Source organism: Sylvia atricapilla, chromosome 6, assembly GCF_009819655.1.
Source record: "Sylvia atricapilla isolate bSylAtr1 chromosome 6, bSylAtr1.pri, whole genome shotgun sequence".
NCBI classification, from domain to species: domain Eukaryota; kingdom Metazoa; phylum Chordata; class Aves; order Passeriformes; family Sylviidae; genus Sylvia; species Sylvia atricapilla.
This window is the reverse complement of record NC_089145.1, coordinates 48,066,724-48,089,744: the sequence shown is the minus strand read 5'-3', so window position 1 is coordinate 48,089,744 and position 23,021 is coordinate 48,066,724. Positions and strand designations below refer to the sequence as shown.

Sequence of the window (23,021 nt, the reverse complement as noted above, 5' to 3'; positions counted from 1 at the left end):
AAAAAAAAAAAAAAAAGAAAGAAAATATATTCTGAAAATGAGAAAAGTTTTTGAGCTGAGAAATTTTATTTATTTAAAAGTTGGTTAAGAACTGCCCTGAATCACCTTCCTGGGAAGTGATTCCATCTGCAAATGAACATTTAAATCTAACAGTAGACCAAAACTGCAACAAATTACTGGCAAGTGAAGCCAAATAAACTTTAACTAGGAAGATATCAAAATATTTAATAGTCAAGGCATTTAGGCAGAATAGCAAATTAGCAGAAACTTTTGTACCTTTGTACCTTTTGAATCTTCATGTACCAATTTTTCTGCATCAAAGCAGGATAACTCTCTTTATTAATTCAAAAATATTATTTTGATTAACAATGAACTAATTAAGAGAAAACAGATTGCCTGAGATGTATGAGAAGTCAGGCTAGATGATCTGCTTGGCCCTATAAGGCCCTAATATTTCATAATGTGTGAATTATTTTCGGATTTTTTCATACAGACAAAAGAGAAAGCTTTCTATTCTTCTCCATTAGGGAAAACCATTTTCCAAGTAGCTGTAAAGAACACTGCTGCATTACAAGAACTAAAGACAGATCCAAAGATAATGATTACTAGCCTTCCAGATGCACTACATTTTGCATAGAAAGCTAAACAATGACTAGGTAATTGTTGACTACTGTTTATTGTAATAATCATCACTGTCACCTTCCTTCTCTTCCTCTCACATTGTATCTACCCATTGTCTTTCACTTTGTATTTGAATTAAGTGAGACAAGTATATTTTTTCTTTTGTTTTTTCCTTGTTATTAAAATGCAGACTTAATCTCTTCCAGGAACTTCTTGTAATATCTAACACATAAATATGCAATAATAAGTACATAAGTACTTTCACCTCTAATGAAAGATATCCCTGCCCATGACAGAGAGGTTGGAACTACATGATCTTTAAGGTCCCCTCCAATTCAAACCATTCTATGATTCTTTGATTATTAGAAGGGAAAACTGGGTGAAGTCTCTTTTTTTACATTATCAAAGTCATCACTTTGTTTCCAGGGCTCAGTTCTGCAGCCAGCAAATGAATCACCCAAAAGTACCACTATGTGTTTGAACCACAAAAACTTAGGTTAGATGTATATCAGCTTGCATATGTTGTATTTTCCATTCTCCTAGGACTCAGTTTTGTCCTTTATTTCAAGGTCCATGTGGTTTCAAAAGTATACTGTAAGGTTCCACTATTTTTATGTGTGAACTCACAGTTTGTTATTGACATTCTTCTCTTACTGGGGTAATTTAAACATCTATTTTATTTGCATCTAATCAATTACTAAATGAAGTCATGCACTTTTAACTGAATGGTCAAGCAGTCTGCTTTCCACTTGCTTTGTAGATGTTTTTTTCATGGAACATTTCATTGATCTAGACACTCTCATTTGTCTCCTTTCTGGAGAAGGATCATCTGTTAACATCTCAGATCCCCTGTTTTCCCATAGATACCTTCCAGTGGGCTTCTAAAAGAAGACAATGATAGTACATGCCCTCCTTTTTGCATCTCACTGAAATGTCCAAACTTATTTCCTTCTTTCTCTCTTTTTCAAAAGGGTTGTGGATATGATTAGAGTTTGAGTCAGAAGCTATAGGTGTGATTTCTGGCTATTTCTGCTTAGACCTTAGTATCTATTCTGTAGATTTCCTGTCTCTTGCATGCTCTAAAGACATTTTTATCAACTATTGCTAGCAATAGCTTTTAATTTCTTTCTGTAATCACTGAAAATTGAGACTTTAAAAATACCATTCTGGATACACAATCAGTTAGTTTATTAATAAATAACAAACAGCACTTGCACATGGAGGCATATTTTGTTCAGAGCTATATGGTTATTTCACGAATGAGACCTTTCCTGGAATATGTGCTCAAAGATTTATACCTGAGTTGGTTAAAAGAAAAGATCTAACAGAGTCTTAAGACCTTTTCAATTCCAATTTTGTGGTACACCTATGTGCTTCCTTTGCAGAGAGGATGAGGAAGGAGGTTGGTCCCTCTGAATACTTCCCAGAGTTGGAGCCCCAGGGACACACCCCAGAAGAGAGGACTGCCCAGACACAGAGGTGGTGACAGAGCCTCTCATGGCATACAGCTGTATATCAATGGACAAGAACAGAGTGGGTAGTCTACAGCATTTTCTTTCATGCTTGGAGTTTAACTCTTCCCAGTAATTCTTGTTTAAGTTTGATGCTTACTGTATATAAATCACTGAATTGCAACATGAGAATTAGAGAAAAAAATTCCTGAAGACTCAACGTTAATTTAATTTCAGCAATTTTCAACATTTTGAATATGTGCTGTCTTTGGCTGTGGTAGAGTTAGCTTTCTTCCCCTTGACTGGTATGGGCGTGGGCACATTTTGGGCTTGTGCTGAACACCGTGATGAAAGTGTAGAGATGTTTTTGTTATTGCTGAGCAGTGTTAGGGCCAAGGCTTTTACTTTCCCTTACTGCCATGCCATCGAGGAGGCTCAGAGTGCATGGGAGGCTGGGAGGAGACTCAGCTGGGTCAGGTGACCCAAACTGACCAAAGAGATATTCCAGACTACATGGCATCATGCTCACTATATGAAGAGAAAGAAGGGGGACATTGGGAGTGATGGTGTTTGTCTTCCCAATTAATTACATGTGATGGGGACCTGCTTTCCTGGAGGTGGCTAAACACCTGCCTTCGATGGGAAACAGTGAATTAATACCTTTTGTTCTGCCTGTGTGTGTGGCTTTTGCTTTCCTCGTTAACTGTTTAATTTTACCCCATGAGTTTTCTGCCTTTTACACTTCCAATTCTCTCCCCAGTCCCACTGGATGGACTCAGCAAGAGACTGCCTGGGGCCTGGCTGCTGGCTGGGGTTAAACCACAACAACATAATATGCAAAGAAAAATCAGGGACAGGGTACTGAAAGCAACAGGCTGTTGAAAGCTGCAGGGTTATCTTCATGATCAGATTGTTAAAGAGTGAGAATGTGACTTTGAGGCCAGTTCCTGTCAACATGCAAAATTCATCTATTTATTATAAAATAAAAATTCAGAGCAAAACATCATTTAAAAACAAATATGATATATGATGGTATTAAAAATGAAAAGAGGAATAGAGCATGTCGCCAGATATATATGTACACATATATACGTAGAGTTTATGTCTATAGTCTTTCCAGTGAAGAATCTGCCATTCCGTGTCACCCTATTAATTATAAATAGATCTTAACCAAAGGATGTATATTGTGTCTAGATTTAAAAGCATATGAGGTTCAGATATTTATGGGCAGAAGTTTTCACAGTCTGCATGAGCAAGACAAAGCACTTTCAAACTGGGACTTGACACTTGCGATATGCATGCACGTCTCAGTTACACAGTAGTCAGAGGGGTAGGCATGCAGAGAAAGAATATTTTATAAGTCGATATCAGTAAACTTCAAAAGCAGCCCCAATGATGGAAGGGAAAGCTGTTCATAAGGTACAGTGAGCAAGAGCACACCTTTAAAAGCTTGGCAAGCAAAAGGCAGGATGTGATAGATGCTGTAATTCAGAACCAGAGGCCAATGCAGCAGAGATACAGCTGGAGTGATGTACTGCCTGTTTGTGCTGCCAAGGTCTCTGTGTGAGTAAGATGAAGTTTGAAGATCACATTTCTAGGAGATAGTTCAGCAATCAGTTCTGGATCCTAGACCAGATTAAACTGCCAAATAAGTAATTGATCTGTATGACTATTTTAATTTGAATTTATTCTGTGCAGGACCCTAATGTGATTTGACTTATATTTTTATTTTATGTTTTTACAGGACACACATGCTCTCTTTTGCCCCTTGAAACACTTGTGATTTTTTTTTTATTTTTTTATGAATGCTCTCCAAGGGAAGTTACAAGTTGATTTAAAAGTATATGATTAAGAGGAACACAGTCCAGAAGAAAGGCTGGTTATGTGCAGTATAGGGAGTGAATCAGGTAAATGTCCCTCTATGTGACATTACCAGTAGCTGCAAGTCACCAAACAGCAAGGTTTCCTAAAGTTTCTAACAAAAATGAGTGTACTCCAGTTGGAAATTTAGCTACAAATGTTAGAGGAAACATCAAAATATGTCAGATATTTTCAAAGGTGTAATCACTGCAGCCCAATGGAAATCTTGGTAGCAATCATCCCCAAGAGAATGGATTCGAATCATTCGGATGCAGGGAGATTGAAATTGCTTGCCTGCCAAAAGTTGCATAGTAACAAAACTTCATTTTGTTCAGGTCAGGGCATTCTGTACACCACTGAATATAATCAAAATGTCACCATTTTTAAGGACAATATCCTTGTCATGTGAAGAAAATAAAATGGATGAATAGCATTGCATTAATTTTCATAACATCCCATTTCATATGGCATTACTGGAAAGATTTTATTAATTCATTTAGTGGCTTTTCTGTGGTTTTTAGTTTTAGTTTGATTTTTTTAATTTTTATCCAGCTTCTCATTTGTACTCAGGGCAGAAGTAATTTTATCTAATTGTGTTTGGTGACATCATAGTATAAGTGGAACAAGCTACCAAGAGATTCATCTCCTTCTAAGATTCGTGGGATGAATCATGGTCTGGAGGTGTCTGTCTCTCTTCACTGAAAACAGAGGCAGCTGAGATAATTGGCCTAGACTAGGTGCCTAATTTTTAAATGATTAATGTTAGATGAGGTGAATCTTACCTTAAGAGGATATTTTTTAGGGCAGTCAGTGTGTATACAAATGTAATTAGTAATGCCATTATGAAAGTCCTCCATTTAATCAGAGAGGTTCAAATGTGATGCTTCTCAATGATAATCAGCATTTGAAATCAAATACCTTTTTAGTATGCCAAAGAGTCACTGCAGGAAACTATGGACTGGGATCCAGTGGCTTTTCTTTCAACATCTTATTTACAGGTGAAAAAAGCCTTGAGTTCTGCTGTGCCTTAATGTAGCCATCAGTTGGTCCTCCACACTGCAGTGTGACATTTGCTACTAATTTACAGTCCCAAAAATGCAACTTTGAGGAAAGTAAATTGCTATTTTCTGCAGCTATGTTAGAAAAAGGTGTTCCAGTGAAATGGCTCATTCATCCTCTGTTGAAGCTAATGCACTGTAGTTGTTGCTGTAAGTAAGGTAGTCCAAGGGCATTTCAAGGAAAATAGATAACTGAGTAACTCTGACTGAAAACAATCTAAAATTTGTAAGCCTGCCAAATTCTTCCAAACATTAGGCCAGAACCCAAAACAATTCTGGTTTTTCTGTGTTCCATGTAGTAAACTGTAGATCAACTCAGAATCAGAATGCCTCTACTAAGCTTTCTATCCATTCATTTTTACTGTGGGCAAATCAAGTACACACATACTTAAGAACTAAGAAGGCTTTCATTTTTCTTTTGATTCAATTTATTCAATTTATTCTATTACTGAATAGTGCCAAAGGTAATTTTGAAGCGATCAGGTTAAAATTTATGTGAGCTAAAACAAAGAGGTGGCTTAATTGAATAAGCACACTTTACTCATTAACCCTGTGCCACTGGGACTAATCAGTATGAACCCAGGGCTGCTAATAATCACAAAGGTAGCAAAGTTCTGCTTCTTGCTCTTGCACAGAAATGAAGAGGGGTAGAAACAGGCAAAGGGAAAACAGAGGTGGTCTGTAGGCATTCCTGGAGTAAGAGGTGATTTGAGAGCACAACATAAAGCAATTAGTGCTAGGTTCTCCAATAGAAAAGCCTGCATTTGAAATAAAGCTGTTTTTCTCTCCCACTCTGAACAGTAATTATTAGTTAGAAAGTGGAGCAGACAACTGCTGCTTTCATTGTCATGAGTTATGGGAATGTGAGAAAGGTTGGGTAGTTTAAAATAAGAATGAAGAAATACAGTAGATCAAAGACCAGTGACCCTGTCTGACCTGTCTTAATATAAAGAGGCATTGGAAAAGGCTGGTGTGACAGGAGTCTCAATTTCCACCATTGCTCAGGATGAAGGAAGGTAGGGACTGAGGTGGGCTGTGGGTCATCTGTAACTATTTGGAATTCTCAATGGAGTGTTTAGTGAGCTGGGAATAGGTCATAACTGCTCCTTTAAATGCCGGTGGGATCATATCAATTCTTAAATGTTGAAATATAGAGAAGGCCTTACAACTACCCCTCTGTTAAAGATGGAAATAACATTTCATGAAACATTTTGTAAGTTCTCCAAAGCTGAAAGAGGAGTTTCATCTCAGTGGCATGACATCTGTAGTTTACATTGTAGTTTGAGAGCACTGGGAGGAAAGGTTTATTTAAAGGATACATTTGAATATCTGGTGCAGTCAGAGGAATATTTGGTGCATGTAAAAATGCTTGATACCTACAATAACAGTCTCTTCTCTGTTGCAGGCCCTGAATGAGACCTGTGCTCATGAACAGATTTAGCTGAAGTTCAGTCTAGGCTAGGTGTTAGCAACATCACTGGAAAAAGTAGATACTTGCCCAAATCACAATATTCCAGTCAGTTTGAATGTTTTACTTTAAATTATGAGAGGCCTTAGTAATCCATGATGTCAGGACCTCCCAGTGTGTGCTGTAGGAGTAGGTCTATGAAAACTAGAAGAAAAAACTGCCTTGTCATTGAATCCATTGAAATTCTATATTTTGTAATGATTAACACTGATTGTTAACTTTTTATTTACATATTTTAGCCAAGAATATATTGCTTTTGGAAAAGAAGCAATTTTAATAAACAATTTGACTTGAAAATATTTTGGAAAAAGAATTTTAAGTTAACAATGTTCCATATTTTTTAAGAGAGAAATTGTAGCTTCCCTTCATGTATGCTTAGAAAAACAATAATAATTACAGAATTATTTTACATCAAGATTAACTATTTTTTTTATTTTTAAAACAAAGCACTTAGAATAAATTCCTTTTTTTCCCTGTTTTTGTTTTTGTTGTTGTTGTTGTTGTTTTTAACAAAAAATAATTATAACTGTCAGTGTTCATCTGGAGTCAGTGTTGTAAAATCACCACTGAAATCCAGAGCTGCATCAATTGTGAGTCACAAGAGATTGCCCTGTCCAAGATCATAGCTGATGCATAGTCAGCTGGCCCTATGCTGTCCCTAATTGTGATGTCCTGGGAGTCTTAAAGGCTCCCAGCAAGAAAGCTTGTAAACCATAAGCACGTGACCTCTTTCTGTACACCATCTGATTGAAGCTTGCTGTGTTTGGGGTGTTTGTCCTAATGTTCAAGCCCCATTTCCACTGCTGCAAAAGTAGCTACTTACTTCTTTCTAATATCTGGTAAAATTATCAGCAAGGATGCTGTTGCCATTGATGCTGCTGACGCTCAGGAAAAGGACAGTCTGGTAGCTAGTGTTTCCAGATGCTTTAGGTGGAATAAACCCTTTAAATCACAATGCCTTGTGATTGATTTAAACTAGGAGAAAAAGATAAACTGAGTTAAGGAATATATGTTCCCCTTCTGCCTACTCTTACCTAAATGAACTTGTTTCCTTTCAGCATTCTTCATGGGCAAAAATCTCTTCAGTCTTCCTGTGAATTCCTGAAGCCTGCATACTTCAGTATACCCTCAAATCCTGAGAAATGTAATCAAAGAATTACCTCCCGTGACTTACACAGGGTAGATAACCCAGAAAATTATCACTTTGCCATAGCATCACATTACCAAATTTTTGTTTAGATAATAATTATAATATAATAAGAATATTCAGGGATGAAAAATAATTTCCCACCTAGCTTCAGTCTAATCCCTCAAAGCTTTTTACTTGCTGAACATGAGCTCGATTAAACAACACTTTTCTCATACTGAGCATGACTCTCCATGAGAGAATGGCACCTTTGGAATAGTGGGCAAGGAATAGCAAGGGTAGGACTGGTCAGATCAAGAAACAAAGATTGCTTGTTCCCATATTTTCCTCAGAGATTGGTCACAAAAGCTTCATCCTAAAACTGGAAGCCTGTTCTATTCCCAGTGACTTAGCAGTAAAGACAATTAAATGGTAGTATTTTTAGATAATTCTTGAGATAACACAGCACCAAAAATGGCACATAGATTACAGTGCAGACTCTGGAAAGTCATCAGGTTGCATTCCTTAAAATGGCTGCATTTATATATATATTGCTTGATTAGAAGTAGAACAGTGCGTCTTGGACACCTCAGAACTAACTCCATATTCTGATGAATGAATGACAAGCTTAAATTTAGGAGGAAAAATCCACCTGTTTTTACATTTTATATAAAGTATGTATTTATAGTGCTTTTGATGGCCATTAGCAACTGAAAATATGGAATGTTATAATTCACTAAGAGCTGCACATTACCCATATTTTCAGATGTTGTATCTGAATGAATTAATGTGTGTCTACAAAGTGAATTCAGGTAGATACAGTTGCATTTTAAATTTTAAACAGAAAACATGTCATCATTTATTTATTATTTTAATATTGAAAAATGCCAAATACATTCCTTATTATGATTTTTTTTTTTTTTTTTAAGACTGTGGCCAGTGTCAGTGAGTGTGCTAATAGGATGGTTGACAGCTCCTGTGGAACGTTTTCAGCACAGATGCCTTATTGGTTCATGAAGCATTCCTTCAAATATTATGAGTGACAACAAACCTGGAAATGGTGCAAGACAGGCATTTCCAATCTATAGAGACAGCTCACTTTTGAATTCTCCAACACCAGACCATTATGCAATCAACCAGTACTCCATCTGTACTGTAACCTCATGTCACAGAGCTGCATTGTCTTCCTGGGAAGTGAGATACATAACATGCTTCCTAGGACCAAAATAAACTGCCTCGAAACTGCAGGATGTTTGTTTTGTACCTGGCATATGTTAAAACAGCAGCTAGTGGGTTAATAATTTTCATTAGTTTATGTGCCTTTGGGCTATGTTGGACTAATTGAGCAGAATACCCAGAGGTCAAATCTGAGTTGGTTTCTTGGTTTTCTTCATTTAATTCTAATATTAAAGTAGTAACAGGTTAAACTGAGCTCTCAAGGGAACTGAAGACATACTGCTCCATAGTTGTTCTGGGTGTTGACTAAATCTCTGGCATTTAATCTTTGCTAAGGAAACCCTGGTGGGTGCTTTATGCTTTTTCAGTACCTATTTTGCATCTCCCACCCTTCTGCTTTCCTTGCAGAAAAAGTTTTTAATGTTATATAGCCCACCTGTAATGGTAACACTGCTCTCCTCAGATGGGAGGCCGGACTTGCAGAATTAAAGTGAGCCTTGGACTAGTGTGGTGTGGCAGTTGAGAACCTTAAGGCAGTCTTAGGAGCATTTGTGCCACCTTCCAGTCCACATTACATAAGTGCCTTCATCTCTTCAGTAAGGCAACTGTCTTAGGGATTGAATTAGTTCACCCTAGATTCCCTTTGGAGTTGCAGAGAGACAGAGGCACCTCAGGAGATGGTCAGCCTCAGGATGTTGTTAAGACTTTGCAGTCCATTGCTGCTTCAGCTGTGCACCAAACAGGTGGAATCACAGCTTTCTTCCACGCCGTAGTGCAAACCTCAAAACCTTTACATTTCCCTGTTTCCTTCAACCTCCATCTGCCCTTTCAGCAAACAACATCAAGGATCTTTAAAGAAACACCTTGTTTTCCTTGTCTTACACTGGTTGCTTCTGACCACCACAGTAACAGTGGGAGACAGACTATATACACATGGACACACCATACACTATGGTCTGACCTCATGGCAGATTTATTTGCCCTTGAGAAAGCATTAGAGCACAAAGGTCATCCACAGAAGCAAAAATAACAGTGGCTGAGGTTGGCAAGGATCTTTAGAGAGCAGATAGACCAAACTTCACCTCAGGGCAGCATCAACTAGAAAATGTTTCCAGAACCGTGTGTCCATTTGGGGGCTTGAATATGTCCAAGGATGGAAACTACACCACCCCTCTGGGTTACTGGTTCCAGTATTTGATCACTCTAAAGGTAGAAGAATTTCTTCTTACATTTAAATATTATTTCCTGTATTATAATGAGTCCCTGAGGTTTTTATCATGTAATTCCAACTCAGTTTCCTAGAAAATGTTTCTACACACAAGAATACACATTAATTTAGCCCCATTTTTTTGTTTGTTTGTTTTGTTGATAAGCCTACTGGCATACAGCTTTAAAAACACAGTTTTTTGACTGGGGCTGGTTGATTGTTTTGGGTCTGGTTGGTTGCTGCCTCATAATCCCATTTAAACAACCGTTGTGGACAGAGTATGTGCAAGGTGTACAGAGTAGAGGGGGGGCAGATGATTACTTTAGATTTGCTAAACTAAGTCACAGCTATTACTGCGCTATTATAGTTTTATAACAGGCCAATATTTTCAGATTTTGAACTTATTCATCCCTTTTAAAATCCTGGCCAGAAAATCGTTTACCTTATAGCTACAACATAAATATAAGGCAGAGGAGACACAAACTTTGGTAAGGTAGTTTTCTTTCTCCCTACAGGGGCCAAGGCTAGGATCTTCAGTTCTTTCTTCCTGTTACTTTTACTATTCTGTTTTCATTGCTAATTGCAAAGAGGATCATGGACTGACAGCAGATGAATTCTCCTAAATTCAGAAAGGACTGTCTCATTAAAAAGGGGCTTTCTGATGGTTGGATACCTGTGTTAGGGGACAGTGTGCTAATGTGCTCTGGCACAGGGAAGGTGGTTCCTGCTCCGGCCCAGAGCCAAGGGTGTGGTGCTGAGCTCCCGCAAGGTTAAATGAGGAGAGAAGTTGTTCTCAGCCTAGAGGAAAGGTGTGTGCCTGAGGTTTCTGAGAAGCTGTTTGGCATAACTTGGAGGGAGGTTTTGAACCATTTCAGATTGGCAGAGTTTTAATTCAGGAAAGGAAGGGAGACAACTGGCAGGTGAGTTTGTGGGCGAATGGATGATATACCGGTGGTAAAAGGACAATGGTAGACAGATTGGAAGAAGATTGATTGACTAGGCCTTCTTAGGAAAAAAAAACCTGTAAGAGCTATGGCAGATTAATTACTGTTTTCTCACCCCCTTTTAATTTTCAAGAAGCCGTTTGTTCCCCTGCCATTTTCATATCCACTTCCTGCCTTTCTCTGGAAAAAGAAAAGACAGGACAAAAAAAAAAAAAAAAAAAAAAAAAAAAAAAAAAAAAGGAGTCATAAGATCTATTTGAAAAATAAGCATGTGTGTGATTTAATAATCTACTCTCATGTCATATATGTGCCATAGACAGGGAGAAATAGCACAGTCCATGGAATCAAATATGATTTACAGCCAACTTAGGGTCATGTCTCTTGAGGGTTCTATTACACTCAGAGAACAATTAAGATGTTTTAAAGATTTCCTGGCTCTTTATTCTTCCAGTAAATTGCAGAAAGGTTCATATAGGGCTGAAGGTGGTTGAATAGGCATTTTCAGATTTCTAAGGTTGGGAGTTTTTTTATTTTTATTTTCTTTTAGTGGGGGACTGAAGACTGGGGGGGAAACTGTGAGTCTAAAATAAAATGACAGAAGGAAAGAGAAAAAGGATTTACAAATACCATCAAGGTGATAGATAACATCAGTGTATTTTATAAAGATAATGTGTGTTTTGAGATATGGCCTTTACAATTTCAAGTTATATCTCCAAGCTTGGTTCTTTACATATTTTCCTTTCAATAATTTTATTGGAAGTAATGTGGTTAGGGCTTTGCAGCATTAATATATATCCAGATTTATAATAATAAATATCCAAATTTTCCTTCACTTTCTTCTCCTTTTTGTGTCCTGAAACTCAAACGTTATGTTATTCTAAAAGAACTCCAACTTATTGTTTCCTTTGAAAACACTTATTCAAGAGACTTTAAAAAATATAGGCAGCTGGGTGTGTGTATTCTGTTATTTACTGGTTTTGTCTACCACTGGCAGTTTGCATTCTTGCCCCTTATTTCTCATTATCATTTGAGTTGAAGGAGTAGAAGAACAAGATGATAGGACAATACAAAATTGTTATAAAACAATTTGACATTGACTTTACATAAGAATTGAACCTTAGCTGAGTTTTCTTTTGAGATTTTCCTACTTGAGAAATGTTCAAGGGTTTTATGTTAGATATTGTATATGTTTTTTGCTTCATGCTAATGCTTAACATCGCTGTAATAATCCAGTGTATACTTGTGTACACAGTTTCATTATTAAAAGCAGAAGTGAATTTTAGATAACTCTTCTTGTGTTTATGAAAGATCTGGAACATGATTGTATATGGGGTTTTTTTTTCCATGGTCTACTGTCCATACCCCAATCCAAACAGATTATTAGGTGTTCAAGCTAATTTTAAGTGCAGCACGCTGCTCTAACAAATCAGAACAGGGTGGCAGAGGATTGCTCTGATATAGAAAATATCTAAAACACTTTAGAATCCAGGAAGTCATCATTATGGTGGTCTTCAACATCACATTACAGAGAAATGAGAGTGGAGGGTCTGGAGACAAATAGGATGGGAAATAATTTTTTCTTCATCAAGATAAAACTAAATAAGGAACAAAACCAGAAATATAAAAAGCATTCTCAAAAAATTTTGATGGAGAAAAGCGTGCATGTTAATCATCAGTTTTTCTCCTACAGTTCTACTTTATTTTTTTATTTTGTCCCTTAATTTCTATTTTTCTGATATTAAAATGATTAAGATCCCAAAAGAGAAAATTATCAATAAATACGACATTTAATTTTTCATTTAGAAAATGTAGAAATGGAACACTATGATGATAATTTTACTTTTTTTCTATTTCTAATTTGAAATAATTCAAAGCTAATTCTTCATAAATTCCTTTTTCACAGATTTGTATGGAGACTGTATAGAGGACTCCTCTGAAGTGCTCTTAGGCCAGCATGCAGGTAAAAAATTACCATGCCAAAAAGCTGACATAGTGCTTTTTCAGGCTGTCTTCTAAAAATCTGGAGCATGACCTTCAAGCTTTCACCATTTTACTGCTATGCTATGCAGCCCCAAACAGGTTCTTATGTTGTCCACATCACTGCAGTATCTGAAAGTCCCAGAGCAGTCCATTAAGCAACATGACTGACACTGTCACATGTGGTTTGTTCTTCCACTCTCTCCCCTAGGGAAGAAACGGGGTGTGCTGTTTTGTTTTGGCGTGTCATTTTCACACATCCATCATCATGTAATACTCCTCCTTCTATTAGCCAATGCAGTAGCTTTTGTCCTGGGAGAAACAAAACTTCCCATGAAACTGGTACAACTGCTGAAAGGATCCTGTAAAGCAGAGCATCTTCATTATCCCTCACTTTCCAGTCATGCTTGTCTCAGCAGCACCCCTCTGTCAGCAGGCAGTAATACTGAAGTCATGCCAGAAATAGGCACATTCAAGCAACTTGGCTGTGCAGTGTTGAAAGCCACCAGATTGTCCAAATTTGCTTATAAGAATTCAACATGGAAGTGACTATGCAAGGTGTTCACCTGTTGCTCTGTGCCTTGATTATTAATGAATTGTCTAAATAATTAAAAGAACAGCCCTTTTACCCCCTACAGCTGCAGTGATGGCATCAGCATTACAGCATCTGCCTCATGTCAGACACTTCAATGCTGAATCTCATTTAGGGTTAAAGCATTGCCACCATTATTCATCCAGGTCACAGCTACACACACCTTTTTCAGCACAAAAAGACACTGAAATGACCTCTGAAGCAACCATTGACCCTTGGGACAGAAAAGAGAGTAAGAGGCTTTTCTGGGTTTGTGTTTCTTCATGATATGTTATTTGTTACCAGTGACTTCCTTTTCCTAGAAAAGGACATAATGAAATTCCTGACTGAATGTTCCACACTGCAATGACAGTATATGTAGGCTCTTTAATTTTTTTTACTTTTCATGTATGCGAACTAGACAAGAAAGATGAAAATGTTCCCTCCTCATTAGAACACTGCTACAAATGAAGCACTGATTTACTTAATATTCCCCCAGCATTAATGGCACTGCATGGATTAGGGGTGTTATGATAATTTATTGAGACTATATAACAGCTGTTTTATTTTCTCCACCAACACCCCATTTGGATGCATTGGGCAAACAGAGTGAAACTTATTATCTTGTCTGTGTTTGCAAGCAGGAATTGAGACTGGAAGCAGAGAGGCAAAGGTAAAGTGATTTCCTAAGGACACCAATAAGGATGATAAAAAGTTGGAATTAGAGTCCAGGTTTTCTCCTGACCAGGTTACAAACTGTGTCAGAAGGGTCACACCTGGACCCTTGGAGAGGAGAGAGAATATGAGAACAGAAGGGTGGAAAACAAAATGTCATGCATGGTACTTTCAAATTCAAATGTGAATATGTAAGTCTGCGTCTGTTTCTTTAGAAGATGATACAGGCAAATAGGACAGTTTGAACTAGGCAAAATGTCCATACTGACACACTCAAACTGTTTTCACTTCAAGTTTAATAATTTCAGAATCACTGAAATGATGGCTCACTGGAGGGTTCTTAAAATTTCTTTCCTTAGATCTATCCAGGGCACAATTTCTAAGAAAGCTGGACATAGAATGCTTAATTTTAATAGAAAAAAAAAATCTTGCTTTGTTCTGAGAAAGTGACTGTCAGTGCCAAGTTTTCTGTATTTAAAGATGACAATATTGCATAGAAATGAAGGAAAGAGGTGATTAATACAGCAAATGTCTAGAGGCTATGCAGGGCAAATAGAAGAGGCAGTAACAAATGGATCAAGGTTTTCCCTAAAAAATCAGGCTACCTTGATATTGGAGAGACGACAGCATTGTCAGAGATGTTTTGACCAAGTATCTGATCTGTCATGTGAGGAGCAAAGAATGCTGGAGTCAGGCTTGGCAGATTATGTATCAGGCTTCCTGTGCTTGTTGCTGCTTGCACCTGGGACCTTGCCAGGGAAAGTAGGAATGAAAACATCTTTGCTAGTTATGGGCATTTCATAAATGAAGGAACCTTGTTCTGAGTGTGGGTGGGAGAAGACTTGCAGTTGTCCCTTGCGAAACAGTGTTTGGATTAGGAAAAATTCCTATTGATTTCAGTTCATGGCTGAAAAGAATTCTTAGGAAGTTTAGCTGGCAGTATTACTAGCTCCTGGATGGAAGTGGGATGGTATGTTATTCCTGCTTGTTAGTGGAAAACAGGCTAAATTTTAAATGCATAGTTGCTGCAATGATTTGTTTGCACGCTCCTGTTCCTGTGTTTTGGCAATGAGTTACAGGCAGTCAGTGGTGTCTGGATGGTAGCTTAGGCGTGTGCTCAGCTTCAGTTTTATAGGACATCTGGAACTGGCAGCTGAGGGATCTGTAAAAAATTTTTCTGGTAGAGAAAAGTATGAGGAAGGATGAATTGAACTTCTCTTGACAGACTTTCTTGAACCCTGCTAAATTTAATGACCACAGAGGTGTTTGTGGTAAAGGGTAATGCTCCCTTCTCTGAACCTCCAAGCCCTGTCCTTAGTGACTGACTCTGCCCCTCCACTCTTCTAAGCTCACATTAAAAGAAGAGCATAAAGCAGGGCCAGGGGAGGAGAAAGGGCAGAAACCTAAATAAAAGTTTCCAGTGCAATCTTATGGCCAAAAGGCCTAAGGTGATACTGTGATCTATAAACAAGGGACTATTGAGAGAGAAATCTTCGCCTCTCTGAAGTCAGAGACAAAATTCACAATGACTGCAGCAGCACTTGCGATTTTTTTTCTCTCAGTCTTCAGTGAACTGTTCCAGTCTCAGGATAGAATAGAGGGGAGGTCTGAAATCAGCTATTCCTTGTTATGCTAAAGTAAATGTAGGCTAAATAAAACCTTTGCAGCACTTCTACTGGAAAAAAAAAAACCACCCAAAAACCAAAAAGAAACCCCACCATATAAATTCTAAATGATATGCTTATAACAGGAAAATCCCTAATTTATTTTTCCTGATTTCTAATGTGTTAGAGATGACGATTTTTTTGTGGAAGGATGAGTCAGGGGGGTGCTTTCTTGCATAAAGAAGCAAACTTCTGGTGTACATTTTATTTGTTTAAAAATTTCTTGCTATAGGACTAGTTGACGTAGTGCTGAATGGAGTTTTTTAGTGTGACTTTTGTGGGACTAAGTGTAATTTTTGGATTCATTAAAGCTGGCTTGAGGAACAGTAGCTTTCCTAACCCTGGACTACTACTGCTCATAGCGTGGAATGCACGAAATTATGTGTTTAGAACTTTTACTGGAGGAGTAGTTGTAGTGTATATTGGAACATTTTACAGCTGCTGAAATAATCACTTTATTTATAACTGTAATAAATTTGCTTTCTAAAATAGGGTTGTTTAGAACTATTTTGCTGACAGAAATGAGGACGATATGAATATATGCTAACAATTAAAAAACATGATTCTTTTAAATAACAAACCACGAAAAAGTTAATATTTAAATTATTTTTCTTTGACAAGCAAGTGTATAGAATTTTTTTTTTTGTATGTAAGATGCAAGACATCTGCAAAGTCTGACAGTAAACTAGATACCATTTTTCATACATTTTAATTGGATTCAGTGCTGTTGATTTAAAGTAGTATATTTTTTGTGTCTCATTAAAAGATGAAAGAGACTATGAAAGCTGCCTCTTTACTTGAAAATAAATACTTCCTGGACATGCCTTTTTAGGTGAAGAAGCAAAGGGAAATCAACATGATTGAAACGTGTTTTTCAGAGCCAAACAAAAATCTTTCTAACAAATTTAACATGGTATTGCGGTGCATAAGCCCAAATAATGAAAATTTTGAGGGCAGGTAAGAGTTACACTTGCAGTTGCACAGTTTGTCAGATCACAAATCTGCCCTCTCCAGTGCAACTGGACCAAGCAGTGCCTGGCAATGGGCTCTCAGGCATGTTCTTTGTGCTCTGCTCCCTTCTGAGCAGTGCCATCACAGGGTCTGGCATACAGGCTGCTTTTGGACTGGGATGTAAGGAGGGAGAGCTGGACTAAGAGGAGGATGTGCCCAACATGTCCTTCAGCCATTTCTCTGAGTAAAGAAGTCCAAGAAAGGCTGATTGGTGGCTGAGAGCATCTCTGAACCTGATTTACTGTGGCACAAATACTTTTTTTGCGTTTTTTCCCATCTTTCATTTTCAGTGGCAGAAAGGGGGAACACAGAAGCCCTGAGTTGTGCTTAGGCACAGGAAGGTAACATTTCACATGTAGACTTCTGACCATATCTTATAGCCAGACATGCACTCTGCCAATTCTCCTAGTGTCATAGGTACACCCAGCTCTGAAACAAATGCTCTGTGCTTTAGGTTTTACATGTCATGCTTAATCAAATGATCCCTGCAGGGAGAAGAGCTGTTGAGAGGCACCATTGTGCTACATTATCCAGTTTTAGTTTTGGGGAATATCCTGTGCCTAGACAGTTCAAAATGTCAGCAGAGTAACCTCTCTCCCATCTGCCCACAAAAGAACAGTCCAGGCCAGGTCTATACAGTCTTACCTCACTCTGGGTATGTAAGTATGGGAGGTTGTCGATGGGGGCAAACACAAGCCTTCATTCTTGTTTCTCTTCCCCTCAGGGCTGCTCCAAGGCTCGGTGGAGTTGATGGAAATACTCACACCAGTGTGCACAAACTCTAGTTTATGTCTTTCTATATCCAGAGAGGCACAACTCATTCTGGAAAGGTCAAAATCACACCCATCTACCCCATCTTTTTTAACAGCTTGCTGCATTGATCTGATGCAGCAAAAGCTGTACACAGAAACCTCTTTTAGCACTGATGACAGCAAAGTCTGTAAATTTAGCAAAGTTTCCAGCAGTGACATGGAAATAGAGTAGATGATTTAAACAGGATTTTCCATTCTTGCTTCTCACTTGTCCATTTTTCTGCTGAAACCTCTGAATAAAATTGTTAATAGCCAGAGGCCTGGTAACTTGGCAGGTCTGAAAAAGGCTGGCGTGGGGAACTTGCATGGGCAGACCGCAGATTTGACATCCAGGTTTTGATCAGATCTGAACAAAAATTTCAATGAATCAGCACAGGTATTTACCTCTGTTGGACAGTTATAGTAAACATGCTTGGGGCTGGTTAGCATCAAGATAGGTACCTTCCAGAGGAAAATAAGGAAGAAGGAGTGTGAGAGGGAAGAAAAGAGGCACCACTCCTTCTTTTGAATGTCTGATAAACTAAAGCCCAGACTTCATTACAGAATACATCTCTGTTAAAATGCCTTCTTCTAGATAAGATACATGTAACTGAGATACAAGATCACTTGTATTAATTACATTGAAACTTGGTTATTTAATACTGATACAACTCACACAGAAGATATTAACAATATGGTTTTGCTATCAAAGAAATCTGTTTTATAACATAGCTAATAATGAGAAACAGTATTATTAGTACTATTGTTAGCAGATTTTTTTTTTCTGTGCCTGCACCTGTGATATGTTCTTGAGCTTCTATCATGTGGAGGTTTGGTAAAAATCTGGAGCTAATACTCTAGACTGATTCTTTAATATTTTTTTTTTAAATTTCTTTTTCACTTCACATAAATAGTTCTTTTAAAATCTGCCCCTAAGAAGAATACCTCATTACTGGCAGCAGTAAACTGTTAGGAGGGTCAATTGTGTTTATCTGTATTTGTTTTTTTATTATTGTTTTTATTCACTTGGATGCTGGTAGCCAAAACAAGAGAGAAGTCTTATTTTGCTAATCATTTTACAAATGTTAAAAATATGCTCCACACAACGATTTAACAGCCTTGACATGTCCTACTTCACAACATTATGCTACGAAGGTTTGTAGTGGCCCAGTCCATTTTTAAGAGGTGCTTCCTATACATTCAGTTCTTTGGTGCAGAGAAGAGTCCATACTAAGGGAGAAATAAAGCTTCTGGGGACACAAAGCAGGTGTGGGGACAAAGCTTCTGGGGACACAGAGCAGATTTACTGGTAGTGGCCACAGATCCTGTTGGCTGAAATGTTTACCAAGGACCTGCCCCAGGCACACAAAGAGACAAAAGTGATTGGGTCATTGTGCTTCTCACTTTGTGGTGAAGTACACAGGAGAAAAATCAAGGGAAATAAGACAGGTCTAAGTTTAACTTACACAGGAGAAAATAGTGAGGATGGCACGAACAATTTTCCAGATATCCAGGACAAAGAGACTTACTTGTGGTTTGCACATTCAGAGTTAACTGGCAGTGTGTGGTTAACACAGTTTGGAATAAATGGGCAATGTAAAATATACATGATCTGTTGGTTTCTTTGCAGAGAAATTTCTTTGATGTTTGCTATAGTGTCTATTTATAAAATTTGTGCTTCCAGGCGGGACAACATGTGATTCTTTTTTTCCCCCTTCAGCATTTCAAGTACTTTGTTTCATTATTAGATTTTTTTTAAAATTAGGAAAAATACAAGAAGAAAGTCTTAGCCCTTCCAGGGCAGTGGCAAAGATCCTTTGTGCATGTATTTACACTGGAGGTTGATGATACAGCTACAGTTTTTATTTTTAATAAAATGTTAAGGCTTTACAACAAAACAGACAAGAGACAATACTTTGAGTGTCACAGTCCTTGTACATAATAAAAGATCTTTTAACTCTATGCATTGGACTGTCCTTTATGATGATGCCAATTGCCATTATAAAATGCATTTGATGTATGTATTTATTACTGTTGATCTCAGTAGTGTCAGATAAAAGAAAATGGTGACTGGCAGGGGAATTGTTGTGTGTAATCACTAATAAAAAATAAATGAATTAAACAGCCAATCAAATATCATCATTATTTTGAAGGTAGGAGTTAAACAGGAAGTCAGGAAGAAAGAAAGTTTAGGAAGAACTGAACTTGGAAAATATCTTTGCACAGAAAATAATAAGAAAAAATAAATGAAAGAGTTTTCCGTATATCAAGGTGTTTTTAGAAAGTAGTAACAACGGTGCAAATGACAAAAAACCCAAACAAATAATTTTAGCAACAACATCAGAGTAAGATACACGCTTAAGAATACTTAGAGCTTGAATGTATAGCTCTTCTGGGAAATTACGCACTGGAGTTGCTGCCAATAATGCCCTCTTCTGGCGATGCTATTGCAGCTAAGGCGACGTGTCAGTCATCTCAGGACCCTGCATCTTCGGTTTGCAGGGTGAATTCGACTGTAGGCAGGGAGAGACTTTTATCTGAGTTAAATGTCACAACCCCTTTCTTTTCCCCTTTAGTTCCAAAGACTAGCTGTAGGTAAATTATTTTAATAAGGTAAGAGATACCACAGTACAGTTTTCTTTTCTTCCTTTTTTTTTTTTCCTTACCCCAAATAATGCTCTCTATGTCATCTGTATATTTATGATAGCTCAAAGACATGGGTGTGTGGATCTAATTAAAAATGTGAAAGGGTTTAGCAGCCTGCTGCTTCCCTGTGAGTCTCTTGTTGCCAACTCTTGGCAGCTCTGCTGTCACTGAGCCAAATGTTTAGTCTTCAGCTGAACTACTGCCAGTGAGTTGCGCTGCATTCTGGGACCACAGAGCCTCGAGGTACCGTGTTAAACTATCTCACATAAGGATGTGCAGTGAGCTGGACTTCATATTCAATCACCCAAAAGAAAAGTGAAGGAGAAAGCCTACTTTTGCCTGGTGAGCCTTAACGGTGTATAAGACACAATGACCAAATCCTCCAGGATTTTGCATCAAGGAAAACAAATAGTTTCTTGAGGTGCATCAACCCATGCGTTTGTTTAATGTACCTATGCAGCAATTGCAATAGTTACATTTAGCAAATTTAGTTTAAATCAGTCTACCCTAAATAGGGAATTAAAAAAAGAAATTTAAAACCCTGGCTTTCTGTACATAGAAATGCTTAATGTGAAACAAATTGAAATCTTCCAACTCAAGTACAGGTACCCTTAGCAAGTATGGGGCAATTTGGTACAGAAAAAAAAGAAAAATTGGCATATATGCATTCCAGTCAGCAGCAGGAAAGCTATGTTGATAGAAACGTGCTTAGCACAGTTGCATTGCTTAATAAATTCAGGTATAATGTGGAGATAGATGGGGTTATAGGCTAAGCTGGCCTGTAGGCTTTGATCAGTGCTCCAACTCACTTAGGGCTTAAAGTGGACTGGAAGAATTGCCAGGTCTCATGAGTCAATGATGGATTTCCAGCAGATCAGAATTAAATTCTCCTTTTAGCCATTCTCCCTGCACTCTTTTCTGCAAGGGAAATTACTTCTGCCAATAGCAAGGCAGTGTGTGTGTCTTTTCTATTTCTCCACTGTCCCATTTCTATCTTTTGTTATCATGCTCTTCTCATTTTCACATAATTTTTATTCCCTTCCCTTCCCTTCCCTTCCCTTCCCTTCCCTTCCCTTCCCTTCCCTTCCCTTCCCTTCCCTTCCCTTCCCTTCCCTTCCCTTCCCTTCCCTTCCCTTCCCTTCCCTTCCCTTCCCTTCCCTTCCCTTCCCTTCCCTTCCCTTCCCTCATTTTCAGTCCTCTCCTAAGACTTTTCTCTTCATCTGCCTGGATTTCACATCACCCTTTTTTTTCCCCTTAACTTTTACTACCCTTCTCTACAGCTTCCCTTCACTATCATAATGTTCTGCCTGAGAGAATGAATGAGCCACCACGGATGTTAGTTCAGGGGCTTAGCAGACACTTTATTCCTGAAAATATTTTCTTTGTAGGTTTTTGAATCCAGCACAATGGCAAAACAACAACAAGGTGCTGCTGATTGCACCATTCCTCCAACTCTTAATGCTGGGTATTGAAGAATAAAACTACAGTAAAAAAAAATGTTGGCTTAATATCAAAAACTTGTCTACATTCATTCATAATGCTAAGTATAGATTAGACACACAGCAATAAAGGGGCAGAGAGAGAGGAAAAAAAATAAACATTTACACTAATGATCATGCCTTTTTTTTTTCTTTTGTTTTTGTTTTTTTGTTTTTTTGTTTTTTTTTTTTTTAAAGGCATTTAAGGAAGTAGAAGCGGGCACAAGTGTGCAACACACCTGAACTCTACCTCTTTGATCTTTCCTGTAGGGTCCTTTTTGTTGCAGTGGGCCAGCTCTGGGAAGGAGGCAGGACTCAGAAGCCGCTTGGCATCCAGCCCAGGCTTTGTGGGCCACTGGAGAGATGGATAGCTAGGTGCAGAAGTGCCCTGAGGCAGGTGTTAAAATGTTGTTCTTAGTTCCTTGGTGGTAATCATTGCAAAACAATCCTGTCTGCTCTATTCGTATCAACAAGCTGCTTTCCATGGCTCGTTGCTAAGAGACAGGACTGTTGCTTACAAGTTGCTTAGTGCCTTAGACTTTCATAATTTATCATTTATTATCTTAGCATGAAAATTTGTTGGGTTTTTTTATTTTATTCTTCCACCAACCCAGTAATTGTTACATAAAACAAAGGTCATGTAGCTACCAGAGTAGCAGTTGCTCCTATAATATACTTTGCCTTTGTATGGTTTTAGTTCTGTGAAAAGAAAATGCTATTATAAACTGAAGATGAATATCATTTTTGTCCATTAACTTCTTGCATTATAAGACTGGTTAGGTCAATGGATTCCCTCAAGATTTCTTTACTATTGAAAACATGTTTCTGTCCAACCAAGAAGGAAATGAATTGAAATGATTTCAATTATCACATGAAAGATGTCGGCACTTCTTGCTCTACACTTCAGCACCTAATAGTTCAACTCAACAATCCTACTTTCACAAAGTTAGTTGTAGAGATGCTTAACCAGTTCCAGAAATTACTTTTGTGCATTTCTCTAGTTTTGTGAATATACAAACCTTACCTTGCTGAAGTGTTTTTTACTAAACACTAGTTGTATCAGCTCAGTGAGGAGTAATGCCAAAGAGGAAATGAGAAAAATTTGCGGACTTGTTAAATTGCAAAATAACACTGTCACAGTTCACCAGTTTAAGGGAAAAAAAATAAAAAAAGAAATTATTGTTATACTCCCTGTTGGAAATTATGGATATTGACCTGGGGTCAGGTTTTACTTTACTGTTTTACAGAAAAAATGTACATACAGCTGATGCTGTGGTATTACACTGAAACACATCTA

At 37.8% G+C, this 23,021-nt stretch overlaps 1 long non-coding RNA gene across 1 annotated transcript; it reads left to right on the top strand.

Annotated features, from left to right (window-relative positions):
- Positions 1–487: 487 nt before the first annotated feature.
- Positions 488–22,556, top strand: LOC136363227 (uncharacterized). Its single transcript, XR_010743937.1, has 3 exons — positions 488–656; positions 12,815–12,871; positions 21,995–22,556. It is a non-coding gene; the product is annotated as an uncharacterized lncRNA (long non-coding RNA).
- Positions 22,557–23,021: the final 465 nt, after the last annotated feature.